The following is a 22,574-nucleotide window of genomic DNA, read 5'->3' as shown; positions in this document are numbered from 1 at the left end:
TGGAAAAAAAAAAAGGAGATGCCGGCATTGTCCGGTGCTTTTAATATTTTCCTTTTAAAACAATCGTTACTTTTGTGCTTGCAGCATGCTTTGTAATCACTCCTGCTCATGATTCTCTACGTCAGCACAGCATTTTATCCATTTTGAGGAGGGTGCAGTTGAGGTCAGGACTGGGTAAGGGCCTCCTTCAGGCACAGCACAGACCGCTCAGACTCCAGGAAGGATCAGCATCTAGAGAGTCTTTATTGCCCTGGCTGACATCTCCCCCGAAGGGTACATCTCACCTGTGGTGAACTGCAGAGGGGAAAATGCCCACATTCTGAAGGGGTTTCACCCACAAAGGCAGAAGCAGAATCTTCTTCCACTATCAGGGCTGGAAGGGAGGCTGTGCCCCAAGTACCCGCATCCACTCCGTCTCTGTGGCAAGGCACCAGCATTTAGGGATGTCATCTCTCATCCTCACATTGCAGACAAGGAGGGGGCGGTTGGATGTCACCGGAGGAGACAGAAGATGGATAGCCTCGGAGGTTCCTCTGTCCTATTGACGCAGACACACCCGTCTCCCTGTCTCACTGTCTGCATCACCTTCAATTTGGCCAGATGGACATCATGGGGGAAATTTTGTCTGGACCAGGAGTCTTAAAACACTAACAAAAAGAACTGGCTCTTGGGAGAAATGAGGACGGGGCCATTAGAAGTTGGGAGCCAGGGCCATTAGGAAGCAGTTGTCTATGCACAGGGGGATTTCTGCTCGATCAAGGGAAATGTGAACACAGGTTAGTGCTGTGATTACAGCATCCTGGAGGGGCCCTGAGAGGCCAGGAATGGATTGATTCACTCAGGCAAAGGTTAGGGGAAAGGGTGAAGGTCACCTCTTCAGATTCTGGGGAAGGTACCCATGCGGTCAGAAGCGTTCTCCTCCACTGTGCAGACGGGAAGGGTCCTTCTGGAGTGTGATACTGGGGAGTGGCACCTATGAATCGTATCCTCAGACCTCGGGCGAACTGAACCCTCAAGACTGGGGACAAATTAAAAACAAGCCCCAAAGGGAAATCTTTAGGCGGTATTAGGAAAGGCTTTGCTACACCCTGTGTGGCAAGATGGCCAACCTTCACTCCTTCTGCTTCTGGGGGTCCATTTGGCAACATCCATCAAAAGCCTTAGAAACCAGACTCAAAACACACAAATTTATTCTAAAAAAAAATATTTAGATATCCACACAACGATTTATAGTTAAGAAAGTATCAGTGTGATGTCTGTCCTGGGGAAAAATGGGAAATAATCTAAAGGACCAACGACGGAGGAAATAGCTAAATCAATTGCAGTGCATTCGTACAGTGACACTTAGCAAACCTTCAAATGTGAAGTCACATTAATGACATGGGAGAGTGATGGTGGCATGTTAAGTGGGAAAAAAAAAAAAAAAACAGGTTACACTAAGAAAGCAAATAGGTGATCACAATTCAGTAGAGAAAAAGGTTCAAAAGAAAACAGGCCGAACTGGTAACAGTGGTGATCTCTATGTAGAAGGATTATGGGTGATATTTTATATTCTTTTCCCAGTGTCCAAGGTTTTCCAAAGTATCTGAGCATTAATATGTATTACTGCGTATGAATTTGCGTCTCTAGTATGTAGATTACCCTCCCGTTCTTATCTTTCTTACCCTGTTTTTTTCTTCTCCACGCCAGGGTTCACTGTCTGACATCCTACATGTCTAGTTGCTTATTGTGCTGTGTGTCACTGTTGCTCTGTCCTCTAGAATATAAGCTTTCCAAGGGCAAGGACTTTGTCTTGTTCAGAAACCTAAATCCCTCCCCTGCCTGGCACATAGCCTTAGATAGGATTCAATCAATAGTCACAGAAGAAATTGAAATGCTCCTTTTATAATCATAAAAATTGAATATTATTAACATATAAAGAAAAGTTGTCATCGTAGAGAAGGTTTTGCTCCCCTCACCCCATTTTCACGACCACGACAAAATCAAGCCAGGGTACAGGATGTATTAAGTTTCTCCTCTGTCATGGCAGGTGATCACGGGAAGTCACCGGTTGAGTCCCAAATGGGGAAGGGGAGTGAGAGGCAATAGAAAGTTTATTTTGATGACGCTAGAGTAGATACTTTGAACCATGGGACTCTGTTAAGAAAAGACTTAGGCCTCAGGGTTGAAATTCCCTGAGTCAGGCTGGTATGCACTAAAGGCAGGCATTGGCTATGTGAATTTGGTCATTCCATTCATAGTGTCCAACTTTCCCCCTGGATAACTGTTGCTTTGATCACAGTAAATAATGATACACTTCACCTGAAGAAAGAAATTTAGAAGGCACGTGGCCTCCTGAGAGGGTCTAAATAAATAAATGTTGATTTAGAATCCGGGTTCCGTCACTTCTTAGCTGTATGACCTCACTCAGGATACTGAAAGCTTCCTAATCTTTAGTTCCTGTACCTGCAAAACAATACTCACACGGTTATTTTATGTATGAAATGAGATTGTAGCTAAAAGGTCTCACATAGTGCTAAGCATACGGCTTTCCCCAAATTCACACCATCCACCATCACGAAAGTCTGGCTTTCTAAGAATGAACTCGGTAATACCTACGTATAACAAATACCAGTTTCCACATTTGTGAAAATCAGGGCAGAGAATCCTCTCCTTTGAGCTGTGAATTCCTCTGTCCCACTGTGGTCCAGAGGCCACTGACATCCCAGCTCCCTGAAGAGTTTGTTAAAATAGGGCACAGGTTGACCATCCAGATTCCCTGGCCTCAGTGGACCTCTGAGTCATAACGTCCAAGAATGGATCTGAGCGTCTCCAGTCTTAAAGGTCACCCAGTGACTCTTGTGCACATTCAAATGTGAGATCATTGCAACCCATGTTCCTAAGTACGAGTTGAAAGACCTGTAGGCTTTTTTTAAGTCAAGGCACAAAATTTGCTTCCTTTTTCCTCTTCCAATCTAGAATTTTCCTTCTCATGAGGGTAAGGTCTCCGAGTGTGGCCTTGTGAAGAACACAGACATTTGCCATGTAGTGTCTAAGCTCCCTGCAGATCCTGCTCAGGAACAGAGCCTTGACATGCCAAGGCTGTGTCTCGCAGGGCTGTGGTTAACCACACAACAGTCCCGAATGCCCGCGTCTTGATGTGGATTTGTATGGTCTCTGTCTGCCTTTTTAATGTGCGCAAATGATTGAATGGAAATCTAAATCAAAGAAAGAACAGATGTAGCCCTGTTTTCACACCTCCCCACAAATTAATCTTTCCTCCCTTTCTCCATATTTCTCCCTTCAGGTCCTTGAATATTTAAGTTCCACAAATTCATAATCATGACATTGATAGGTCTCCAAGATAACGTTTCTTTTAATTTCACAATCAATATCTTCCCCACTTTCCCTTTGCCGCCGTTCCTCCCGCACAATAGAATTTCTTTCTTTGTATTAATTAATTCTTAACCTCTGTGTGAGGCTTTGCCTCTCTCAAAGCATTTTCATGCCCATTTTCTGATGAACAGAAGCAGATCCATTTGTTTGGATGATAACTTTGTTCTGGCTTATGAAAAGTATCTCCGTGAAGATTGATCCAGCAAAATGCTTAGAAGCTTGGGCTCGATAACTGAAGAGACCCAAGTTCAGTTCACAGTGAATTGAGACAAGGAGCGTAGCCTCCCCCAGCTGGTTTCTCTCATCTTTACAGTGTAGATAATCAGCACCCAGTGCGTAGAGTCGCCATGAGGAAGAAACGGGAGAGTCACTTACAGAATGCTCAGCACGGTGCCGGTACACAGTATGAGTTCCATTCACGTCTGTTATTCCTGTCACTATCCTTGTTATTAAATGTATTAGATAAAGGCTTTTAATGACTGTAGGACATGAGAGGAAGCCAAGTCGACTGGCCTGAACGGACCCCTGAATCTGATTCAGTCCAGCCCTCAGCTTTCAACCCAGAGTAGCAAAGAAAGAACCCCATCTTGTGTTATGCTCTGCCCTGGGTATTTGTCTTATAGAAAGATTGTGATCCCACGTTATGGGGAATCTTCACCTGAGACAGAAAGATAATTTTTGAGGTCTCCTCTACCTGCTACCCTCGCCAGAAGCAGACACCTGACATGTCTGGTTCAACTGAAATCCAAACTTTCAGAAATGTTTAGGAACCCAGTTATATTCATCCTCAGATGGGATCTTCGTAGACTGGGGTGGAGATGGGGGGTTCTCACTGCCAGATGTCTCGTGGGAAAGCATGTTCTTGCAGGTCTCAGCAGACTCCATTGGTTCCAGGAGTTCAGGCTCAGGTAAGCTTTGGACAAACACCTGAGGCTCCAAGAGGCTTAATTGAAATGAGCCTGAACTTAAATGTTTTACAAGATACGCCCAGTGCTAATTTTCTTGGCCAAGTTTTAGTCGGCCCTGTTGTGACTCTGCTCCTGTTAGCGCCTGAAAAACTCAGGGCTTCACCATCGGGTGTCTGTGTGGTTTGACTTGACCACACCTCCGAGAGCCACAGACCATGCTTGTGAGTGCACACAGCCTGATCACACCGGGTTCCACAGTCGTGTCAGCCTGGGAGCTGTTTCTCCCTTGGTACAGCTTGTCTTGAAGGAAAGCCAGGCCTCACCTTCCCCTTAGCGAAGGCCTCCAGGCTGGGACCAGATTCTCTGTCAAACATGACAGGTCTAAGGAACAAGGGAACACCTAATCCAAGAATCTTGCCAAGGTCCCGTGTGAATCGGGAGTGAAACAGAGCCTGTCTTGTGAAAGGAGACACAAAATGCCCCAGCTGGACAGAGCGCATGGGACCATCTGAGAAATGAGCCAATTAATCTCCCACGATTTGCCATCTTCTTTGATTTTGACAGGCTTCTCCACACCCAAGTTCAGAAGCATCTTGGAACCTTTTCCTGAGCTAACCCCAACCTCCAGACTGTCAGTCCCTCTGGGTCTTGTTTATTTTTTGTTCGTATGGAGAATCATTACATGCATACGCCACAAACACTGTGAGAAAACTGCATACCCTGAAAGTTTGAGTGGCATGATACCTGGGCGTCCATGTAATTTTCGGAACGTTCTTGGGGCCAGCAGGAAATGAACTGGCCCAAGTCAGACCACAGCACACTGAAATTCCAGTCCCACATTCATGTTACCCTTCAGAATGTTCTGGATCAGCCACCTTCCGGTCAAAGTCAGGGGCTCAAGGGCAAGAATTCAATATGGGACGTCGTATGACACGGCATAAGCCAAAGCTGTGTGACAGCAGCTGGGACGGCAGCGGCTTCCCCCATGGATCTGGAACCGGGGAAGAGAGGCAGGCGTTGCCGGAGACGCGGAGCCCCGCACAGAGAGGGGAAGAAACACCCTGGCTACTCTTTCCCTCCTGCCTTCCAGACTCCACCCAGTGCCTCCCACGACCAAAACCAGCAGGAAGCCAGTGTCCCAAGGGAATCTGGGAAATAAGGTTTTCAGGGGCCAGTGTCCCCAGGGAGTGGATCTCATAGACAATTAGGATATAAGCAGTCCACACACATGGCTGGGCTCAGTCTATGTCATTTTTATCCTTGTCACAGAGGAGCAAGCAGAAAAACCTGAAAGCCACAGTGTCAACATGTACATTTTCAGACATTTCTGTGTGTCATCTCTGTGCTCCCAGTTCCGCACGTTATTCTGCGTCCTTCGCTTTCATCACTGCCAGTATCTGCATGTACTGCAGTCTCTGTGCAAATTTTTGATTCAAAAAAGAAGGCAGGCCAACCCTCTCAAGAGAACATTTTTCACTAAAAAGAAGAGTGGCAGGAACAGAGGCGGCGAGCAAGACTTCCTCACCGGACTGGTGTCAGGCTCCACGAGCGGCGAGATTGGAAGATGCCGTGTGAGTGTCAGGCCGAAACCAACACGTGTGCCGTCGGTTCTTCGTGCTGTGTGCGCCAGTAAAACCATCCAGCATCTCTTTTCTTCAGGGTGATGTTGACACATGTCAAATACATTAACATTCCTACTGGGATGACTCATTTGGAGGGAACAGGCAGCTCAGAAAGATGACAGAGGGGAGGGAGAGAAGCCTTTTACAGCCGTTCAAGATATGAGGACCAGAGCGTCTTTGGGGGTTTTGTGTTTTGAAAGAGAGCAGTTGCGGTCTTACTGCCATTGTGTTGTTATTTGACTACATCACCATGGTTGTCATTTGTAAGCTGCGTTAGCTTCACCAGCTTCGAAGCCTGAAGGAGGCCCCCACACTGCTGAGTGGACACGGTTGAGCCTCTTCTGCTGCCGCACCAGCTCGGCCACCCTGGCCAGGTCTCTTCTGCAGTGTGTCAGGATGGGTGGTACCCAAGCCTTCAGCATCTGTCTTGGCCCCTGTCTCCACCTCCCTTCTCTCCTGTTCCCCAAGGCCTCTGTCCAGCCTCATCAGGCAGATGCTGATGGGACGCACAAGGCTGGCCTCTGAGGTCAGTCTCAGGGATGCTGCTCTCTCTTGTCTTCCAAGTCCCCTCCTCACACAGTGAGAACCTTGTCACCATCATTACTGTTGCTGCTGTTGCTTTGTTTTGCTCTGAGGAAGAGCTGGCTGCGGTTTTGTCTGTAAATGAAATGAAACAAGGATCGATCAATTGCAACTGAATGTGACTCTACTTGGAGCCCCAGGCACAGCCCTGCTTCATGAGGCCTCCACAGGAATGCCTTGCCTTGTGCATCCTAAACCCCTCTCTGCTGGGAGAGCCGCTTCTCCCCGCAGGGAAGGACCTCAGGCATGGCTCAGTCCCAGTGTCTATGCCTGATTGCCTCGGAACCCCCAGGAGAGAAACTGCCTTCCGTGGACTCGGGTTGAAGAACACCCTTCCATCTCTGTCCTGGTGTTGACCTCATCGCAGGATGGCGGCCAGTGGGGATCTCCATTCTCTTCAAAAGCACACATCTCCACCCCCATCCTTCTAACCCACCCCCGTCACATAACCCCAGACAGGTGCTCAGAATGCGGTTGTCCGACACCCAGACAATTCCCCAAGCCCAAGCCGTTGAGCAGTCATAACTGTTCTCATAAGCTATGGACAGAATGGTTTAGGGTGGGCTTTGCCCACGTTCAGTTTTCACCGTGGCTCCCTCAAGATGAGACAAACATGCACTCAGCCATCTTCTGTTTCACACCCTTTAACAGAAACACACTTATCTTAACAAGAACAAGCCACCATTCAGTTTCAGCAACTGTCCCCTTCTTAGGAACCACTGTAGCCCCCACATTGAGATCTGTAAGTGCCTTATAACTTACCTTTGAAGTCAAGCCATCCCAAGGAAGTCTTGCAAATTTTGTTTTGATGTCGTCAATTGTCTTTACATGATGCAATTAACAGTTTAAATAGACACTTTTTTCCCCCAATTTTTTAATGGATGTGTGATAGAAAACTAAGGGAGAGGACAGTATTGGAAACTGTAACCCCTTAGAAACTCTCCCTCCACACAGCCAAGTCTGCTGTGCTCACATCTCGTCGCCGTGGGACTGCAGAGCAGGTTTGTCTGATTGCGGAGCCTCGTCTTTCCATGGACTCACATCGCCTGCCATTCAGTTGAGTGTTGTTTGTCAACCACCCCTGAGTTCTGTGATGCATACTTCAAGGCAGAGTTTTGAATTCTACCATCATTAGTCATTGAGGAAGGCAGCTAGGAACAGACAGCTTCAGACTCCCTCCCTCCCTCCTCCCTCCCTCCTTTCCTCCCTCCTTCCTTCCTCTCTCTCTCTCCCTCCTTCCTTCCTTCCTTCTTCCCTCCCTCCTTCCTTTCCTCTTTCTCTCCTTTTTTCCTTCCTCCCTCCCTCCTTCCTCCCTTCCTTCCTCCCTTCCCTCTATCCTTTTCCCTATCTCCCTTCTTTCCTTTATTCCTTTTTTCAATTTCTTTTACCAGTGTCGGTTCTATACCTGAGCATCTCAAACTCCTCTAAAAACGGCATCTACTCATCTGTTACCTGATCTGATCACCAAAACTGATCTCAGAAATGAAGATAAGAAATGAAGGCGTCTCTGATTCATTTCCTGAGCTGCTCCTCCAGCTGCTGTCAACTTTCTTTCACTTCTCCTCTGTCCTCTAGCAGCCCGAGCCCAGTTTGGGGGGAGCCTCCTGTGCATCCCCCACAACGCACCCTCTCTTTCCTGTAAACTCCGGACACCAGCAGCCACTCTGGGTAGGACGACCACTTCCCCGGCGGAGGCCTGTCGTCCCACACATTTCAGATGTTTCCCTTTAACTCTCAAAGGTGTCCTGATCTTCTGATAAATGATACAGTGACTCTCTTCCCTAAGAGATCTTGAAACTTGGTTCCAGACCCAGCTGTATGGCTTGTGCCCAGCAGTCTCAGACCCGCCCCAGGATTTCCAGAAATCTCTGAGTTCCTGAGGTTCATTGCCTTACGCTTCTCTGGTTTCCTAGATTCTCTGGTTCTCTCTGGCATCAGCCTAGATACAGAATTCATCTTTCAGTATCAGCTCAAAAACTCCACTCCCGGGAATTATATGAGCCTTTGGGTCCACTTTATTTACATGTAGGGGATGTGCTGGGAGTGGCCACAGTGTGGTTTGAGAGCTCCCCTCCCCCCCCGCCCCCCCCTTACCAGTTCTCTTCCTCCCTTATCTCCCCTCCTCTGCTGAGGAGCCATCCACACATTCCTCTCTCTGCCCCCTGCAGAGCCCTGCTGTTCAAATCAAGGTCCCTGAAGGCCTCAGCTTGTATCCCTCCTACTAGACAGGGATGTTTTCTAAAGAAATATCTTGTTCTTCCTGAAAAAAAAAAAGTCTGGCGAATACATTTTTTTTCCCTTTGTGTAACTAAACCTAACTACCTAACTACATGTGATTGAATTCTCACTGGCACGTGGACAAGAGTAAGCTTTGGCATAAAATGTGAGAGAAAAGAGATAAAAAGCATGAAAGAAACGAAAATCAAGGGGCAGGGAGAGAAGAGGAAGGAGAGAGAAGGAGAAAGAGGGCAGGAGGGAGGGAGGGAGGGAGGGACCTCGGGACCAGACAGTTGAAGACCGGATCTTCCTGAACAGTGATTTTTAAACTGTCCTGCGAGGGGTGTTCCTGGAGGGTGTTGTCTGTGGTTTGGATTTGTGAAGCCTACCACCCCCCTCCCCAAAGCCTTGACCTGGTAAGATCCCCAAGGACCAGACTTTGAAAAGTCTTCTAGAACACGCCTAAGCTTAAGGGAAACAGTAAGATGATAGAAAACTAAACGCAGCTAAATCGGGGAGGATTCTGATTCTTTTTCTCTTCACCAATTTATTTGAACTGTATGGAGGTCATTCTCTCAGCCTTGATATCTCATTTTGCCTTGAGAATCTGAAATCATCTTAAGTGGCAAAGTACTGAACACTTTTTCCAGTCCAGCCCTAGCTCAAACAATATACACACTCGCCTTCTGTGGTACCTTTGCGGACAGATGCGAAGCCAGGTCATCCAGGAGAGTGCTGGCCAAATTCCTGGGACCTGGGGGGGCTTCTTTTAAAGAACATGTCAGAGAAGTGGTAATGAAATAAAGCCTGGCAAGTGCCTGGAACCGAGTGTTAGTATAATGAAAGGACAGTGATTTATCTGTCGGAGACTTCGAGTGGCGAGCTCCCTGGCACGTGATGTCCAGGGTACCGAGTCAGCTTCACCTGTGAGGAGGAGACCCACCCCAGGTGGTGAGGATGATACTGACAAACAGGATGATACAAACAAAGACCACTTTCCCTGTTTTAAAGCCACCATTGCTAATGGTTTATGGGATCCCTGCTCAACTGCCATTCCTTCTGCAGCCTTATTCAGGCCATCATTGTCCCTGCCCTCTCCATGCTTAATCTGTTTCTGGCCACCTCCCTCTTTTCCTTGACAAAGCTGTGCCTGACTGGAGTGGGCCCCCCGGGGAATTGGAGGGAGCTCTCCAGTCATGTTCAGGAACAGAAGATAAAGCCCTTGCTCTTAGTGCATGGGGGCTGCTACAACAGAAGTACCGATACAGGGCGGCTTAAACAGCAAATATTTATTTCTCATGGTTCTGGAGGTGGGAAGTCTGAAAATCAATGAGGCAGCAGACTTGGTGTCTGGTAAGAGCCTCTTCTTGGCTTTCATGAGGAAGGGGAAAGGGGGCTTTCTGGGGTCTCTTTTAAAAGGGCACAGACTCCTTTCATGAGGTCTCCACCCTCATGACCCAATCATCTCCTAAAGTCCCCACCTCCAAATGCCATCACATTGGGGACTGGGTTTCAAGATACTAATTTTGGGGGAGGGGAGGCACCAGCAGTCAGTCCATAGCACCTTTAAAATTCAAAGGGCTCACACATAGGCATCAGAATAGGACTGAGAAAAGAAATCCCACAGCAAAGAGCCTGTATGAAATTAGTCCAACACATACTGTACACATTTTGAAGAACCCTCTTAAGTAGACAGTTTCTCCTCTGTCATCGTGCTGTCTGATTCTGATCGTTGCCCCAATTCGATGTCTTTTTCATAAACTCTGCTTTCTTGGTTTCCCCATCTTGGTTTTCTACTTAGAGCTGGTTGCTGCCTCATACTCTTCTACATAGGTACCCAGAAAAGGGGGAAATCTGCTCCCCGTCACCCAGAGAACTACATTCTCTTTTCAGGAAAACCCGAAGACCTCCCCAGCGCTGGGAAAGTGTTCCCTTTGTGCTTTCTTCCCCAGACCTCCATCAGGGCTGCTGCAGGCCAGCCACCTTCACTTCCCAGGAAATGAAGAGCCTCACGTGACCCTCACGGGGGTCCTCAGGTGAGTCCTCAGTCTCAGTTCTCACAGGTGGGGAAGAGCTTGCTGGCTTTCACCTTTATAAGCTCATCAAGCTCGCTCTTGCTCTTTATGTTAAGAAGTGAGTGTTTTATTTGAAGCCAAGCGATGACTTGTGTGTGAGATCACCACTGGATGGACAGTTGTAGAAAGGACCCATACAAAGGTCAATTCTTTTCATATCTGCCCCTGACCTCCCGGTACCGAAAACAAGCTCAAGCAGGATCTCCTTCACGGGATCTTGCTAACTCAGAGGCCGCTGGGCCCATAATTTCATCAGCGTCCGTGCAGATATTAACTTTCAAAACCCGTAAGCAGTAGCTTATTTTGAGCCCCATAATTCATTGCGTGTACGTTAGTAATCACAGGGGAAAATGAAGATGCTTTTGGTGCGAACTGATGTGAACTTGTTATGTTCTGATTCCTGGGAGTTGTCTAAACGAAATGAGAGCAGAAAAAGGTGCATTTCAGAGACACTGTCACACGGGCTTGTCCTATAGTCGGTAGATAAATGTGACTTACCCTGCTCTCGCATTTTCAGGGTCAGATTGAGAGGACTTGAACTGTACATACATAACCTCATGGCGTGGCCCTTCCCCTTGGCAGGGAATGTGGAAAACACACAACAGCCCCCATCCTATTGTTTCACTCGTCCTCAATCTCAGCGCTTGTCTAACGTGATGTACCTGCAATTAAAGGGTGATGTCAGTTGACACGGTGCCACGGAGGCCAGTTCAACATTGTTCCTTAGAAAATGAGAGCAGGATTCAATCCGGAAAACGTTGGTAGTGGTCCAGGCACTGAGTCACTTGGCTGGGTCGGAGCGTCTAAGCTAGCTGGAACACGCAGGGAGCTCAGGTTCCCTGCAAACCAGGGAAGCAGGGAAGCAAGCAGAGGGAGAATGTACTTGTAAAATAACACACTGCTCTGGGGACCTCCTGTTTCCCTCACAACTTGGGTCTCATCTCATTCGCGGGTACGAACCCCTGGTCTTGCGGCTCACCCGCCGAGCTGGCTGGGAAAAGCAGAAACTGCACATCTCACTGATTTCAACACTCAGCACACTTCTAGGCGCTCAGGTCTTTTTTTTTTTTTTTTTTTTCCTCTTTTGCTTCTTGCAAAAGAGCTGGAAATTGAAAGATTAAATCTAATTTAATTTACAGGCACCTCCCATTTTGATGGGAATACTTGGAATATATTATGGACTTGTTTAAAAAATAATGCCAGAAATACACCCAAGTGACTGTGGCTCGTGTTTGCACGATTGAAATTTCACACACGAATAAAAATCTCCAGCCTAGAAGAGAGACAGTGTGGCTGCCCCTCTAGAAGGGAGAACGTGGTCGTGTTTCTACATTGGTTTTCTGTGGCTGCAGTAACAACTATGATCACCAACACAGTGGCTTAGAGCAGCACAGATCTGTTGTGTTAAACAGTTCTGGACGTCAGAAGTTTGACGTGGGTCTCCCTGGGCTGAAAACAAAGCGTGAGCAGGGTTGTATTCCTTTGAAAGCTCTAGGGGAGAATCCAGTTCTTTGCCTTTTTTTTAGCTTCAAGAGGCCACTTGCGTTCTTTGGCTTGTAGCTCCTTCCTCTGTCTCCAAAGCCCGCAGTGGTGGAGGTAATCACATCACATCCCTCTGATGTTCCCACCCCTCCCGCTTTTAAAGACCTTTGTGATTGCATTGAGCCCACCCAGATAATCCAAGATAATCTCTCTATTTTAAGGTCAGCTGATTAGTAACCTTAATTCCACCTGCAAACTTAATTCGCATTTCCCGTCTAAGGTAACAGACTCACACACTCTAGGCATGAGGGCTCAATTTTGGGGCGGGGAGAGGCATTATTCTGCCTGTCACAATTTCTAATTTTTTTCTGTCAACTTTACCAAGTAAATTCCAAATGCAAATGAGTCCTTTCCCATATGTTTTTCTGCAAAAGAAAAACAACCGAAATTGATTTTATATAACAATTACATAAGTGAATGTGGAGTTATAAATTTATAGTAGAGGGAGAAAGGGTTTTTTTTTTAATGCATTTTGGTTAAGAGCCAAAGATTCTTAACTAAAAATTTGCAGAAAGTACTGCTATAAACAGATGACTATTAAACTTAAATAGTCATCAAGTTAAGTTAAATTGAATTTAACTTAAATATTTATTAGGAGTGAAAGCAAACATAAATGTTGAAAACTCAAATCCTTACTTCTCAACTGTCTTCTCATTTTCCCACAATGTATTTCTGGCTGTACGGAGGTAATTTCCTAGATTTTATTAACCGGTAACAGAAGGGGTTTATAGCTAAATCCATTCCAGAGAATAACTCATTTGTAACCCTGTGTTGTAGCTTCTAGCGCCAAAGGGGTCAAGGAAAATAAGCTTGAACTCAGGAACCCTTGTTGCCCGGGAGCTGAAATAAGTTAGATAAAGAAATGTAGGTGACCTGACCCATTCGCAATACATAGGCTTCCCTTGGTAAACTCAGTTCAAATAAATGGAATGTATACATTCAAAAAATATTTATAGGCACCCGTTTTAGGTGAGCATGGTTTTAGGCACTGAGGATGCATTCGTGACAAAGGCAAGTGGGACAACTTCCCCTGTGATGTTTACTTTCCTGCAGGGAGAGTTAAGAGAAAAATGAAGATATTTAAAATGATTTTAGGCGGTGAGTAATAGGACACACACACAAATACACAGCAATATACACGCATCACGAAACAGACGGCACAGACCGAAATATGAAGGAGAAACTCCTAAAGGACTGTTTCCATAGGTGGGGGCAGGTTCGAGGTGAACCGAGGACCTTGGCAGGGAGGGCAGAGGGGAAATCAGTACTCCACCTCACACTCCTCCTGCCCCTCCTGCTGTGAGGACATCCGGGGACTAACTCCAGCTTGTCGCCTGAGGCCCTGGGAGCCCGCTGTAGTCCACAAAGATCGGCCAGCCTCCGTGAGCACAGGAGAGGGTGGAGAAGGGCGGACTGGACCCGGAGGGGCAAGCTCAAACCTTCAGCACCTGCTCCTGTACAAATGCCCTGGAGTGAAAGATGGGGCTGTGACTGGCTGTGGGATGGGGCATCGGGATCTATTTTAGAACGCAGTCAAGGAAGACCTCTCTAGGGGGGACACCTGATCTGTGGCCACAAAAGTAGAAGCAGCCATCAATGCACAGAGGAGGAGCAGGCAGTTTTTGGCAGGAAAAACCGAGTGGAAGTGAAGAGGACCTGAGCGAGGAGTCAACTTGGTGTACTGGGAAAGGAAAGTCTAGTGTGGCTGTGATGGAGTCAGGGAGGAAGCAGGTGGCAGGAGATGAAGTCAGAGAGATGGATGGTGACTGCCTCATGAAAGCCTTGTCTTCAGTCAGGTTTCTCCAGAAGGAAACTCTGAGATGAGGGTTTGAGGGCAGCTATTTGGGAGGTGATTCCAGGAGGCATGGGAAGTGGGGTGAGGGAGTGAGAAGGGAAGGATTCCAGGGAAGGCGACGTCGCTGACCTGACTGCCAGTGGCAGGAGGGCTCAGTCCCCCACCTTCTCCGGGACACACAGCGTACCTCTCATGGTGCTTGCACTGGATGGGAGGAAGCGGGCTGCTTACTCATCAGCTCCTATCCAAGGTTCCTTGTGGAGGCTCCCAGGGGCGTCCGTATCTGGCTCTTCTGGAGAAGTCAGTGGTGGGAAGGCGAGAAGTTGCAAGTGAGTGCGGTGGGTGGCCCCGTGCGGATTTGCTTGGAAAGGGGCAGTGCCGGACAATAAGGCTGGGGCACTGTCAGCGTCTGCTCCCTGTCTGAAAGTCACTTAGGCTTTTCCTGAGTGTGATGGGAAGACATCACTGGTGATAAAGGATTCACGTTTTCCCTCTGACTGGGCTGAGCTGCTAGAAAATAAGGTCCTTTAAAAAAAAAAAGGTATAATTCACATACCATAATATGTACTGTTTAAAATGTGCAATTCAGTGGATTTTAGTGTATTTACAAAATTCTGCAACCATCACCACTGTCTAGTTCCAGGACATTCTCATCACCCTGAAAAGAACCCCCGTGTCAATTAGGAGCCATTCCACAAGGACTGGGTTCTTAGATGGCGTTAGAAGAGTGCTTCATGGTGGTCTCGACGTTCAAAACAGAAATGGTCAGTGCAGAGGAAAGAGCATCGGCTCACAAGTCAGCTGCCCCCACCTTTGATGACGGGGCCTCTTTCCAGCCCCAGACCCATGGGCAAGTGTCCTTGGCTGTACAACGGCGGCCACAGGATCCACCTTCTGTAGTTTTCCTGATGATCCAAGGAAGCACTCGTGAAGGGAAGAGCCCCTGGCACGGAGTCGGCCAGCACGCACACACTTAACGTACCGTACGCATCATGTGTTGTGTGTAAATGAGTGTCGGTGGAATGTTCTCTTTGGGCAGGACACACGTGAGTGCAAAGGCTGGTGTTGGGGTTGATGGGGGAGTTAGAAACAAGTGGAGCACGCGTTTGGACAGAAAGCTTTGGTGAACTGAGGCTGGACGTGGTAGTTTCTGAGAAGGGTTGATTGGAGGTGTTGTTTACAGCGTCATCTTCCAGTCGAGCTGCCAAGAAACAGACAGAAGTACAGAGACAGCGAGTGGCAGAGCAGCAGCCCAAGGTGACATGGAACTGGTACCCTTGGGGGCCATCGTGGGCTGGTGAGCAGCCAAAGAGGACCCGGCCTCCTCGCAGGCCAGGCAAGCTCAGGCAGAGAGCACTGGCCTGGCTGCTGGGGGAAGGGACAGGTATTAGGAGGAGGAACGAGGTCATGCAGGGAGCCCACGTGAGGCAGGCTCTGACCCAGCGGGAGCTAGACTCTGCCCCTGGGCCGACACCTAGCTTGTATAAACCTGCCCGTCTCCCCCTCTGTGGGTCTCAATAACAGGCTTCGCCAAGAGTGATGTTACAGATCAGCTGCCAGTAAGGAAAAGGAATAACCCAGAACCAAGTGGCAGAGAGGGTTATGTCAACAGGTCACCTCCCCAAGTCAAAGTTTACTATTGTTTCACAAATCATTTTATATAATAAAGCATTTGAACCATTTTAAAGCACACAAGCCTATTTATAGTGTTGGGCAGCCATCACCACTAAGTTTAAAACATCTCCATCACCCCCAAAAAAAGCCCCTTACCTCCCAATTTTTCCCATCCCCCATCCACTGGCAACTACTGTACGCCTTCGTGTCTCCATGGGGTTGCCGATTCTGGGCATTTAATATAAGTAGATTCATACAATATCTGGCCTTTTGTGTTTGGCGTCTTTCACCTGGCATCATGCTTTAAGATGTTTCCGTGCTGTAGCCTGCACCGGTATTCCGTTCCTCTCTATGACTGAATGATATTCCGTTGTTTGTATAGGCCATGTTTTATTTATCAGTTCTTTAGTTGATGGACCTTTGGATTGTTTCTTCTTATTGGGTGTTACAAATAATGCTGCTTTGGACATTTTTCTCTAAGCATTTGTGTGGATATATGTTTTTATTTCTTTTGAGTACATACCTAGGAGTGGAACTGCTGAGTCACATGGTAAATCTACGTTTAAATGTTTAAGGAACTGCCAAAATGTTTTCCACAGTGTTTATTCCACGTTATATTCCCATCAGCAATGTTTGAGGCCTCCAATTCCTCCATACCCACACCAACTCTTGTATTTCTTATATTTTAATTATAGCCATCCTAGGAGATGTGAAGTGATACCAAATTATTGTTTTGACGTACGTCTTCCTAATGAGTAATGATGTTAAGCGTCTTTTCATGTATTTGTTGGTTATTGGTTTATCTTCTTTAGAGAAATGTCTACTCAGATCTTTTGCATATATTTCACTTGGATGATTCGTCATTTTATTGCCTTGTAAGAGTTCTTCACAGACTGTGAATTCTCGACATTTATCAGATATATGATTTTCAAATATTTTCTCTCATTCTCTGGGTGGTTGTCCTGGTCGGCTCAGGCTGCAGTAATAAAGTGCCATAGCTGGGTGGCTTATAAACAACAGAAATTTATATCTTGTAACTCCGGAGGCTGGAAGTTCTGAGATCAGGATGCCAGCATGTCTGGGCTCTGGTGAGAACCCTCTTCCAGATTGCAGGCTGCCACCTTCTAGATACAGCCTCTCGTGAGGGAGAACAGAACAGAGGAAGCAGGCTCTCTCAGGACTCTCAAAGGGCACAAATCCCATTCATGAGGCCTCACTCTTACAACCTCACCTAATCCTAATTACTTCCCAAAGTGCCCACCTCCCAATACCATCACATTAGTGAGTAGAGTTTGAACACATAAATTTTGGAAGGACACAAACCTTCGGTACATGATGCTTATCTTGTCTACTTTCTTAATGGTATCCTTTGATGCACAAATTTTTAAAGTTTGATGAAATACAGTTTATCTAGTTTTTCCTTTGTTGTTTATTCTTTAGGTGCTGTATTTAAAAACTGTAGCCTATTCCAAGGTCATAAATAATTACACCTATGTTTTCTTCTAAGCGTTTTACAGTTTTAGCTCTTACATTTAGATCTTTGCTCCACTTTGAGTTAATTTTCTGTAGATGGTATAAAGTAGGGAGTCCACTTAATTCTTTTGCATTTGGATATCCTGTTGCCCTACCAGGAAAGGACTGTTCTTTCCCACTGAATAGTCTTGGTAACCTTGTTGAAAATCAATTGACCATAGATGTATAGGTTTGTTTTTAGACTCTGAATTCTATTCCATTTATTTATATGTCTGTCTTCTTGCTAGTACCACACAGTGTGATTTTGTAGTTTTTTTAATAATTTTTCAGATCAGAAGTATGAGTTCTCCAGCTTTAGTCTTCTTTTTCAAGATTTTGACTACTCATGGTCTCTTGCATTTCCAAATGGAATTTCAGGATCAGCTTGTCCATTTCTGCTGGGGAAAAAAAAAGGCTGTTGTAATTTTGATACAGGTGTATTAAATCTGTAGATTAATTTGGTGATTATTGCCATCTTAACAGTACTAAGTCTTCCTATCCATGATCATGGCATGTCTTTTCATTTATTTAGGTTTTCTTTCATTTCTCTCAACAATGTTTTATAGTTTTCTCTGTACAAAGCTTGTAATTTCTTGGTTATATCTGTTCCTCTGTATTCTTTTTTATCCTATGGTAAATGGAATTATTTTCTTAATTTCAGTTTTGATTTTCCATTGCTAGTGTATAGGAAAGCAGCTGAGTTTTGTATATTGGTCTTACATCTGCAACTTTGCTGAACTTGTTAGCGTTAATAGTATTTTGGGATGTTCTTCAAGATTTTCTCTATATATGTCATCTGTAAATAGAGATAGTTTTACTCCTTTGTTTCAATCTGGATGCCCTTTATTTATGTATTTGTTTGTTTGTCTATTTCTTCTTTTCTCTTCTTTATTTTTCTTATCTAATTGCTCTGGCTAGAACTTCCAGTACAATACGGAATAGAAGTGGTGAGAATAGACATGTTTTCCTTGCTCCTGATCTTAGAAAGAAAGTGTCCAGTCTTTCACCATGAAGTATGTTGTTAGCTGTGGGGTTTTTTGTACTCTTTATCAGGTTAAGGAAGTTCATTTCTATTCCTAGTTTGTTGGGTGTTTTTATCATGAAAGATATGGATTTTATCTTCCCTTTCCACATCTATTAAAGTGATCATGTGGCTTTCATCCCTTTATTCTATCAAGATGGTATATTACACTGATTTACTTTGACCAGCCTTGCATTCCTAGGATAAATACCACTTGATCTTGATGTGTAATCCTTTAATTATGCTGCTGGATTCAGTTTGTTAGTGTTTTGTTGAGAATTTTCACATCTATATTCACAAGTGATACTGGTTGATAGGTTTTTTTTTTTTTTCCCTTGTGATTTTTTTGCCTGGCTTTAGTATCACAATAATATTTGTCACACAGAATGAGATAGAAAGTGTTCCCTCCTTTTGTACTTTGTGGAAGATTTTGAGAAGAGTTGGTGTTAATTCTTCTTTAAACATTTGGAAGAATTCACTAGGGAAGCCCCATGGCCCCATGTTTTCTTTGTTGGAAGTTTATTTTGTTTAATTACTGACTTAATATCTTTCTCTTTTTTTTCCTGAGTCTTGGTAGTTTGTGTGTTTCCAGAAATGTGTCCATTTCTTCTAGGATTTATTGACATACAACTGTTCATAGTGTTTTCATACTATCCTTTTTATTTCTATAAAGTTGGTAGTGCTTTTGTTTCTGATTTTAGTCATTTGAGTCTTCTCTCTTTTTTTCTTGGTTAGTCGAGCTAAAACTATGTAAATTTTGCTGATATTTTCACAGAAACAACTTTGGGTTTCACTGATCAGAGTTTATTTTTGAAGGGAGGCTTTTCCCTTCATGATAATTATTTCTGCTTTGGAGGAGTTGATACTGATTTCTGTGAGCATAGATGTACAATGTTTTAAAAGTGATGGCTCTGTTTGTATTTGATGAATGAAGTTTTGCATGTATGGACTTAAACAGAACATTCTTTCCCTTCTGTTAAATAGAGTTGGTTACATTCCAACAGATGCAGCAGCCTTGGGATGGGAATAAGGGAAAATCATTGCTAAGGACACTGAAATCTATACAATCATTTTCGTTCTTATCTTCTTGCCAAAAACAAGTGAAACCAAATATAAATCTCTGAATGTAAACATTTCCTTTTTGTTGTTCCCTTATTCCAAAATACTATCTCAACATTTATCCTCCACAGATAGAGCATATGTTTGCATATCCTTTTTCCTTATAAGGTCCACCTCTTCTCACCCCAAAACCCTGTGGAAGTCTCTCCATGAGGTGAAACCAGAAAAGAAATCCTGCCAGATCACTGTGCAGCCATTCTCTTTTCTATATCTGACTTAACATAGTCTGTTTCCTCCCCTTTCCTGCCATCCAGCCAAGTCCTGTCCATCTCCTGATGTCTCTCATAATAAAGAATCAAGACTGTTAGACTTGTTTTCATCAGGAGCATCATTTTGAGGGGCATGAAGTAGGTGGACCTTGATCTGCTAATTAGAGAAGAGAAAAGATGTGGTCTTGTGCACAAGGCAGGTCAGTCATGTATGAGGGATGGTCTGGGCAAAGGTTGAGTGGCAAGAAAAGCTGGACTGAGAGCAGGTCATCACAGGACAGTTCAAAATATCACTTTAAAGTCTAAAATAACCTTCAACCCCCTGCCAGCCACTTTCACGCATGCACATTCACATGCACACGTACACACAAAGACACAGAGAGGCCTTCCTTTGGGTCCCACAAAAGCGTGTCAATATATTTGACCTCCAGCCCTTTTCTCTCTCATTGTCCTCCAATGGAAATGAAAACAAAAGCAAAATAGAAGGACCTGAGGTCTTCATCCTTGGGGATCCAACGGAGACTCCATTGACTTCCCATGGCAGAAATCAGAGATGACTGACCCTCCTCTTGAGCTTCGGGTTAGCAGAGGTCAGTCCTACAATTCGTGAATTGGATCGTGTGTGTATGTGCACATGTGTGCATCAGATTGTCTGCCTCAGCCGGCCCCAACAATGCGTCCTCTTCCTGCGCACACATGCCGCCACTTCTAGGAAGAGGAGGGGACTCCTTCCCCAGAATCTCAGCCGTCCTTCTGAATCGTGTTGACAAACAGAATTCAACAGAAGTGAAACTGGGCCTGAAGAAGTCTGGAAGCTTCCACTTCCACTCTCCTGTGACCCAACCATGTGCAGAAGATTGGGCCAAATGGCTGAAAAATGACAGAACATGTGGAAAGGAGAGGGTTCATTTATTTGTTTGTCACTAAACGTTCTTGGGTGATTTGGCTTCTTGAAAAACATAGCTTTCATTTTGAAATGTAAATGGAGCAACTGTGTTTGCAAGTGTTGGATCAGGATATGACTGAATGTTGGCCTTTGAAGTCAGGTCTGCATAGCCTACACGTGGGTCCCAGAAACAGCCAAGACTTGGTCATGATGTCTGTGAAGTGTCTCTTTGTTTTCAGGATGACAAACCTGACGTTTCTTAGAGAAAAGGTGAGACAGGACCCGGATCAGGTGGTCTTGGCCTTTGGTATTGGACGCTTCTTCGTATGGGGCGTTCATCAACTGCCTGGGCAGAGTGCTGTTTAGGGACGTCTTGTGCCCTGCAAAGTGCTAGCAAGGTCCAAGCGCAGCCACAAACAAGTCCAGGTCCCACTCACGCTCCGTTCCCCTCTCACGGATAATCCCTCAGAAGGAGGGAGTTAAGGGACTAGGCAGGGTTCATTAACTTTCCCAAGTCTCCTAGGTAATTGTCAGCTGGGTATGAAATGGGACCCTCGTGGTGGAGAGAATGGGACCCTCCAGAGCCTGACTCATCCCAGCAAAGAGGGATGGGACTTTCAGGGAGGATCTGGGCTCACTGACTCATTGATCCAGGTTTATTTCATTCGTACTCACCCTCCATTCATTGCACAAACGTGTATCTATTGCCAATCAGGGATAGGCACTGGGAAATGTCTTCAAATACACTAATAGTACTCTTCAAAAGATACGCTGAGAGGTAAGTATTTGAGGCCCTCATTACAGTCAGGTTCAGAGAATAAGTTACCAGTGACTATACATTTAGTCACTGCCAGAGCTAGAAATCTAGCAAAGTCTTCATATTTCAAAGATCACGTGGATTATGCAACCCTAGTGTTTCCCAAAAGTAAATGAGTTGCTGTATCCAATTGTACATATGTTATCATTCACTTAATATTTTAGAAATGTACTCACTCTTTAGATAAATCTGTTTTAATAAATTTTGCACACTTAGTGGAGGAAAATCAACATGACTGGTCACAAATAGAAAGGAGAAATAAAAAAAAAAAAAAAACCCAGATGTTGGAGTCTGGCTGGATAAGAGGCCCTTCCCAAGGTCTCAAACCTGAAGCCTGATCTCTCTGTTAGAAAAGGAAGCTAGCCAGTGCTACCCAGAAGTGTTAGAAATATCCTGACACCCAGCAGAGACTGCTGGCTGCATGAACGAGGAAGAACAAAAGAGAACTGGTCAGGGCAATAAGTTATCAACAGGAGTCTGTGTTTCTAAGTGTCCTTCTTTGATGCACCATCTAAAACCTTTGGTTAACACCACTCAGTACCATTTTCCTCCCCTCCTGAGTTCCTGTAAAGGAGGTCTTGAAAGAGACAGACACAAAGCAGCAAATACAATGTAGTGTAAGAGTCTCCATCCTTTTTTGACCATGTAACCTTATTACAGATTTCTTGACTGTACTCCCCTACATACATTATATTTCCTCTTTTTAGATTAACATATTTGCACTGGTATGCAAATATTTTATGCACATCATAAAGCATACAAAGATAAGAACTTTAAAAACTAACCTGCTAATCTGTTCCCCAAGTGCCCAAAAGAAGGCCCTGCATTGCCCTGCTCTGGAGGCTCTGGTTTTAGGGGAAAGTGTAGGAAGCACAGGAGAGGGCACACAGCACACCCAGAGAGATGAAATCAGGGTCCAGAAAAGGTTCTCTGAGGGGGCATGGTCCCACGACATGACCCTGGGGTCGGCAAGGTGGGGAACATGGGAAATGGAATGCAGATCCAAAAGGGCCGAGCCTGGATGGTGTGGACGGAGAGAGGAGGATGGAGGGAGAAAACAGAGTCCATTCCTGGGGAGCCTGTAAATTCAGAGGAGTTAGGGCTCAGTCTGGGGGCGCTTGGGAGCCACTGAAGGGCTCTAGCAGGGAGCAGTTCAAGCTCCAGAGGCTTCTTCCCCAGTTCCCATGCACACCTACGTGGGTAGACACACTCACCCTGAGCCGCACGTGAACATAGCAGAGAACGCCCAGCCTCCCAAGTGATCGGCCATGCAGGGCTCA

General features: G+C 45.5%; 2 long non-coding RNA genes across 6 annotated transcripts in view; one reads left to right on the top strand and one right to left on the bottom strand.

The window, feature by feature from the left end:
* The window catches only part of LOC116665824, a 132,461-nt gene that overhangs the window by 5,355 nt on the left and 104,532 nt on the right, over nt 1-22,574 (top strand). For all 5 annotated transcript variants that reach the window (XR_004322540.1, XR_004322539.1, XR_004322537.1 and 2 more), the window contains exon 5: nt 10,598-10,740. This is a non-coding gene — a long non-coding RNA (uncharacterized LOC116665824). The remainder of the gene's footprint in view (nt 1-10,597; nt 10,741-22,574) is intronic.
* LOC116665828 lies at nt 5,522-7,718 on the bottom strand. The gene is made up of 2 exons (XR_004322548.1): nt 7,250-7,718; nt 5,522-6,562 (listed from the first exon to the last, which is right to left on the bottom strand). It is a non-coding gene; the product is annotated as an uncharacterized LOC116665828 (long non-coding RNA).

This window comes from Camelus ferus, chromosome 9 (assembly GCF_009834535.1).
Source record: "Camelus ferus isolate YT-003-E chromosome 9, BCGSAC_Cfer_1.0, whole genome shotgun sequence".
NCBI classification, from domain to species: domain Eukaryota; kingdom Metazoa; phylum Chordata; class Mammalia; order Artiodactyla; family Camelidae; genus Camelus; species Camelus ferus.
The sequence above is the reverse complement of the archived record's forward strand: the minus strand, read 5'-3'. Positions and strand labels throughout refer to the sequence as shown.